This window comes from Danio aesculapii, chromosome 18, assembly GCF_903798145.1.
Source record: "Danio aesculapii chromosome 18, fDanAes4.1, whole genome shotgun sequence".
Lineage (NCBI taxonomy): Eukaryota > Metazoa > Chordata > Actinopteri > Cypriniformes > Danionidae > Danio > Danio aesculapii.
Window position 1 is genome coordinate 27,649,935 of NC_079452.1, and position 7,500 is coordinate 27,657,434.

Consider the following 7,500-nt stretch of genomic DNA (forward strand, 5'->3'; position numbering starts at 1 on the left):
CAACAACAACAAGCACTTTGTTAGGATGAATTTAGTTTGAATTAGCATGTTGCTAATATGTTTATAGTATTAATTAGCATGTTGCTAGTATGTTTATACTATGAATTAGTTTGTTTCTATTATGATTAGCATGTTAGTATGTTTCTAGTATGAATTGGTATGTCATTAGTGTGTTTCTAGTATGAATTGGTATGTTATTAGTATGTCTAATGTAAAGTCAATGGCAGTTTTTTTTGTACAATGGAAGTCTATGGGACAGCTGCTGTAAGTGGTTGTTAGGGTGTGGCTAGTAAATTGAAAGATCATCAGGGATTGGCAGATTGTTAGTCGGTGTTAAATGAGCCTAATCTTAAGTCTGTATGACAGTCTGGTGCAAAGTTATGAGGTCACAAAGTTTGGTCCAATGTTATGTTTCCAAATTTCCGGGACAGTTTTGGGAAAACCGTCAGTTGGAAAATATATAGAAACCTAATTCAGTATAGTTTGGAGGTTTGGAGTTAGTTTGGTGATTGTAATATGAACGGTCTAGGAGGAGATGCATTCTTAAAATAGCAGAAGAAGAAGAAGAAGTTGTTTATGTAGTATAACAGAATGTTGGCTTTCTCAAGCCACAGTAAAAATCCCTACAAGGTCAAAAATTACTAGTATTACTACATTTGTTCCCCATAATGCAATGAATACCAGTCTCATTCTTTCTCACACAAACACACACACGTTGGGTTTTCATATTTTATTGGCTCCTCCCATAGATTTTTTATACTGTACAGACTGCATATTATGTCCTCTTTCACCAACTCTATACCTAAACTCAAGGAAACAATTTGCATCTTAACATTTCCCAAATACTTAATGATTTATGAGCTCAAAGATTTATGGAGTCAGAAATTACTGGTATAACTATGCATGTGGTGTGTTTAATGTGATGAAAACCAGTCGCTCTCTTTCTTCCCCCCCCCCCCACCCCGGCTTTTACATTTAGGCAGGTACAATTATAATCACATGTTTTATCATTTCATATTTTATCATTTTATACAGTTATTTGTAACTAATTCATTTGTAACTATAGAGAATTATTGTCATTAAATAATCTCATTTTCAAGTATTTGTGAATTACTTTAGATTTAACATCAAAATTTAATTGCTCCATATTGCAATACAATACAATCACATAATAGCAAGGCTCTCCCACATTTATAGCTATTAATATTGCTCTTATTTCCGTTTTGGTGTAAGATTGCAGAAGAATGGTTTGACTAGAAATGTACAGTTTTTTACCATCATACTGATAACTTTTAGTTATTCGGCAGAACTGCAGTTCGAACCACTGTGGTTAAACCCCATTCTTTCAATATGACAATAAATGTCATAGAAAATGGCATTCAAACTCACATTGTTAGCATTTAACACTGAATAAAGCACATCAGGTGTATCTGAGGCGGTCATTGTCAGTTTATCCTGTTGTTCAGCTGCAAGAATTAGAAACCGTCTCTAAAATATAAATTTCAGGTGTTGATTAGGACAAAAACTCCTTTTAATATGGAAAATATTCCTTCAATCGCGTGCCGTTGCTTTCATAAAACAATTTAAATCAGCTTTTAGCCTCAACAGTCAGGCACACTGCTGTTGGTGTCGTCAATCTGGCAACCTGCGCTTGCATGTGTTTTGAACCAGGCATGCAATGCCTAATTCAACCACTGGGTGTCAAACTTGCACACGGCACCTTTAAAATACGTAATATTTATATGTAAAAATGTCCCCACAAGGTCAAAGTTTACTGCTATTGCTTAACTTATGGGCACATTTGGTCCCCACAACAAAAGCAATACAAGTTCATTCATGCGCACACACACAAATGAACAAACACACTCCAAACCTCCAGCTACCATATCACATTTCTCTCATCCTCCACTGGCCAAATAGTGCTGTAAAAGCCTGCGGTGACCGGCACAGAAAGAGCGCTCATGTTTATTTAACTACACTTTCAGACGATCGATAGCCAAACACAACTCCCGCCAAACTACAGCCAGATTCAGACCTCAGAGATGAGCTTACGCCATTGACCCCGATTCCTCATGTAACAGTAGATAATCCATAAACTTCTTCCCCCTCTTTCAATCTCTCGTGTTCAGGCCGTCCCGCACTTTTATGTCGCTCAAGTGTTTAAATATAATGATGATTAGTTCAGCTTTAGTGTGAGAGCTTCACAGTTCAGCGAACCGTGAGCGATAAAAGTGAGTCTTCAGAGACGTCAGAGGTCAATAAACGCACGTATAGACGTCTAGAAGAAGAGCCAAAGAGCTTAAATCTGGCTGGTTAATAGCCTGAAGAAGAGTATGGTCAGCGGAGTATTGATCAAAGCTTTCTGTTGGGCTTGTGGAGGGTTGCTCATGTCCAGACTATCTTTCAGTGTCAGGAAAACACTAAACTGAGCACTAACCACTATATATTTGGGTGTTTGAGAGGTCTGCTTGCTCTAAATTGATGTTATAGCAACCAAACCATACAACTTGTAAACATACATACAGTTGAAGTCACAATTATTAGCCTTCCTTTTGTTCATTTTCTAATATTTCCCAAAAGATGTTCAGCAGAGAAAGGAATTTTTCACAGTATTTCCTATAATATTTTTTCTTCTGGAGAAAGTCTTATTTGTTTTATTTCGGCTAGAATGAAAGCAGTTTTAAAGGGCACCTATTTGACCCCTTTTTCAAGGTTTAAGAGAAGCCTTTTGTATCTCCAGAATGTGTCTGTAAAGTTTCAGCTCAAAACACCCATCAGATTATTTATTAGACCTTTCAGAACATTGGCATTTTCTGCTCTGAACAATATGTAGCTGTTTTTTTTGCCTGTGCCATTAATGCTGGTTCTCCCCACCCACCGTTCCCACGTGCAGTGGTGTAGTCCTACAAAAAAAGGTGGTGTACTATTACCCACCCAATCCAAATTTTAAAAGTAGGCAAAGAAACAACGAATGTAAATGTTTCTTTGATTATATTGATATATATTGAAACGTTTACTAAACGTTACTAAAACGTTTATTAATACATGGATAAAAATGTACTTGAGTATAGGCTAGTGTATATATATATATATATATATATATATATATATATATATATATATATATATATATATAGATAGATAGATAGATAGATAGATAGATAGACAGACAGACAGACAGACAGACAGACAGACAGACAGACAGACAGACAGACAGACAGACAGACAGACAGACAGACAGACAGACAGACAGACACACACATACATACATACATACATACATATATATATATGTGTGTGTGTGTGTGTGTGTGTGTGTCTGTCTGTCTGTCTGTCTGTCTGTCTATCTATCTATCTATCTATCTATCTATCTATCTATCTATCTATCTATCTATCTATCTATATCTATATATATATATATATATATATATATATATATATATATATATATATATATACTATATATATATACACTAGCCTATACTCAAGTACATTTTTATCCATGTATTAATAAACGTTTTAGTAATAAAACTAAATGCCACTTTTTAAATTCATAATAGCATAAATATAAACATATTAAAACTTAGGCTAATTTTAACTATCATTATATACAGTAAGTTATAATAGGAAATAATATTTAATTCGATACAACACGTGATGTTAGACTCTGATGTCACTCAGATAGGCAATTAAAATGTGTACATTCATTAAGTGGTTCTGTCACTGTGTTTAATCCTGTGCATTAATGTATGATATAGTTAATGCAATTGCACTGCGTTTTATTTTCATTGTTAATTGTGAAATAAACAGCAACATGTCTGTTAAGAGTTACATTTTTACTGGAGAAAACATCTGTGCTGATGAAGGGAGCGCCGAGGAAACAAAAGGGTTTCTATAGCAAAGAACTGCTAAGATAAACACACACCTTGTGCTCACAGTCTGCACAGCTGTGGTTTGCTGACTAAATGAAAAACAAGTTGAAAACGGAGAAGCAGAATTCTGTCACAGTTTTATATCAAATTTAAAGGGGACTGAGGGCTGAATGGAAATATAGGAGGGCTAAAGCGACGCCCATGCTGTTTTATGATTTTACTTGAATGTTTCAATGAGACATCATTCAGCTGATTTGTTGTGGTCTTCAAAAAACTCACGAAATGTTCTAACAGTTGCTGCGGTCGTCAGGGGGCAGGGAATGGCGCAAGTTAAACAAAAATGCACCAACTGCAACAAATTAAGATGCGAGTTAAAAAACATTTGGTATACCGTTAAAGGAGACGTGAATACACATAAATTAGGGACGTTTAAACACCAAAACAAGTGAGTATACCGAGGGTATGATCATCAGAAGTTGTAATACCCAAACAGCTCGTGGAAAAAAGTAGGCATACTGAGTATACGTGAGTATAGCAAGGACTACACCACTGCCCACGTGGCTGTCAGAGTGTGCCTCCGTCTCGGCTAAGTCAGATAAACAGCACAGTGACAGACATGAAGGAAGCAGATTTCACTAACGTTTGTGAGAAATACTACAGTAAGAACTTTCCCAATGATTATTTGATGTATTTGTTGTGGAGTTAATTCGAGCCTTTCTGCAATGATGAGTCACACACAATGTCGTTACAAAGTTCACGCACATTCACACAGCACATGCGTTTTACTTAGCACTGTTTTTGCACGGCGAATGTGAGAGGATACAGGCTAATATCCACTGCTGTATGGATATCTTCTTTTATGGTTGTACTGACACGCGGCTGTGGTGATAAAGACGGTAAAATCGCTGTAATTCATTACAAACATGCACTGTTTTAAAAACGTTTTAAACTTGTAAAACTCATTTGATGATGACTGATGATCACAGAGAGCTGCACAGATCTTTTAATCGTAGTTGCTTTGTGCACGTCCTGTTTTGTTGATATGATGATGCGCGCTACTTTGAAGACATGTTAATATGCGTCTATCAATCAATTCAGTGGGCGGGAAAACCGCACTCCCATGTCACGTTGCGGTGGTCCTCAAAATGGGAGAGATTTGGATCCTATTTTAGTATCAGGTAACTAAAAAAATGTCTTATTGTGTTTGTATCACTTTAATATGACTGTGGACACACTATACCCACACAAAGTTCTGTCCAAACAGCTTACAAAACTGATTTTCATCATAGATGCCCTTTACATTTTTTAAACCATTTTAAGGTCAATATGATTAGCCGCCTTAAGCTATATTTGTTTTGGATTGTGTAATCACTTAATTACAATGATGTGCCTAATTACTTTAATGTCACAGACGGGTCTTGAACCCGGGTCTCTGGTGTGAAGACTGGTGAGTTGAACCACTGAGCTAAATGAGGTAGCAAAACAGACAACTAAGGTTCTTCTCAGATGAGGTATACAAATGGTTTTAACAGTATAATAAGCATACAAAGAAACCTCCACGGTGGGAGAAAACAAATAAACAATAAGGCAGAAAGCAACAGGGAAAACAAAAGAGTCTTTGGGTGCTTTCACACCTAGACTTTTGTTTCGGAACCTGTCTCGTTTGCAAAGTTAGTGCAGATTGTTTGGCTTATGTGAATCCAGCAATCGCGCTCGGATCTGCGTGAAATCAATCGGTTCGAGATCGCCTGAATGCAAACTCAAGCAAACTCAGGAGCAGATAGATTGTAGTGAGAAAGGAAAATGAACCAGGCTATATCAAAGTGTATTATGGATATGTAATAGACATATTTACAGCTTTATGAAGAGAGAATTATGAGTAGGGCGGGATGTCATTTCTACAGGTGAATGTGCGTTTCATGACGAATATGAAAGTGAAAGCATGCTGAAATATTACGGAGTGCTGTTTATCCGCTAGGAAAAATGACCAAAATTGCCATCTGATCATTTTCCATATTTTAAATCTTATAATATTTTGTATTAGGCTTATTGTTTGGTTCAATTCTGCACTGAGACCTCGAAACAAAGATCAACATTGATCTGCTTCATGATCTGAAGTCTCGGTTCATCTGTTATTTCTCTCTATAATTTTAAACCTATGATGCAGAGATGCCCAAAATAGGGCCCGCGGGCCAAAGCTGGCTCATGGTAACCTTTGATTTGGCCCACCATCCAATCTGAGAAGAGATTTAGAATGATGGAAAGGCTGGGGCGAATGCCTTTAACTGAGATTGTCGTTTATAATTTAACGTAACATTTTGTTTGTTTATTTAATTGTTGAGCCACAAAAAAAAGCCAACTGAAATTAAATGTTTCAATGAAATGTTGTGCATGAATCAGATGTTTAAAATGTAAATACTGTCACATGAAGATAACATTGAACACTATTGTGCTTTAAATGCACTTGTTTATGTTTTTATTGTAAAAAGTCCATTAGTAACTGATTTTTTTTATATATCCGGACTTTTAAACAGATAGCCAGTAGACATAAACAGTTAATTTATTTATTTATTTATTTTTTGAGCATATGGACAAACTGTACATTGTTTACACTGTACTAAACGGCAGTGAGAAACACATTATATTCTTCATTTCAATTTGCACTATTAATGCATACAACTGCACTTAATCTGCTCCGGCCATATACTGTTGTTTGCACAGAAGCCAACTTGACTAGGCAGTTTTTGCATAATAAGCACAATTTTACACAATTAACCACTATACATCATTTACATTACTCCACAATCTGTATTACATATTGTTTACATTCATAGATATTTAAATACAGTTGAAGTCAGAATTAACAGCCCCCTTGAATTATTAGCCCCCGTTTATTTTTTCCCCAATTTCTGTTTAACAGAGAGACGATTTTTTCAACACATTTCTAAAGAAAATAGTTTTAATAACTCATTTCTAATAACTGATTTATTTTATCTTTGCCATCATGACAGTAAATAATATTTGACTAGATATTCTTCAAGACACTTCTATACAGCTTAAAGTGACATTTAAAGGCTTAACTGGGTTAATTAGGTTAACTAGGCAGGTTAGGGTAATTAGGCAAGTTATTGTATAACGATGGTTTGTTCTGTAGACTATCGGGGAAAACAAATAAGACTTTCTCCAGAAGAAAAAATATTATCAGACATACTGTGAAAATTTCCTTGCTTTGTTAAATATCATTTGGGAAATTTTTAAAAAAGAAATTCAAAGGGGGGCTAATAATTCTGACTTCAACTGTATAAACATTTCATAGTTACACTTCTGTCACTCTTCTCTGTGTGTGTGTGTGTGTGTGTGCGTGTGTGTGCGTGTGTGTGTGTGTGTGTGTGCGTGTGTGTGTACATTGTGTATGACTTTACTGTGGACGGCAAAGTAAGAATTTCATTGTACAGGGAAACTTGTTTCTTCACTGTGCACATGACAATAAACAAATCGAACTGAATTCTAAAATGTAAACAAGTATAATTATTAAAATGATTAAATAATTTTTTCTATTTAATGTAAATATTAATGCATCAGGAAATTACCATTGCAGCTTTAATGGTAACTTCGGCCCACCACCCTC

The 7,500-nt window shown here is 35.6% G+C and overlaps 1 protein-coding gene across 1 annotated transcript in view; it reads right to left on the minus strand.

Annotated features, from left to right (window-relative positions):
• The window catches only part of LOC130245302 (protein unc-13 homolog C), a 384,171-nt gene that overhangs the window by 341,297 nt on the left and 35,374 nt on the right, over positions 1-7,500 (minus strand). The gene's annotated exons all lie outside the window — the stretch shown is intronic.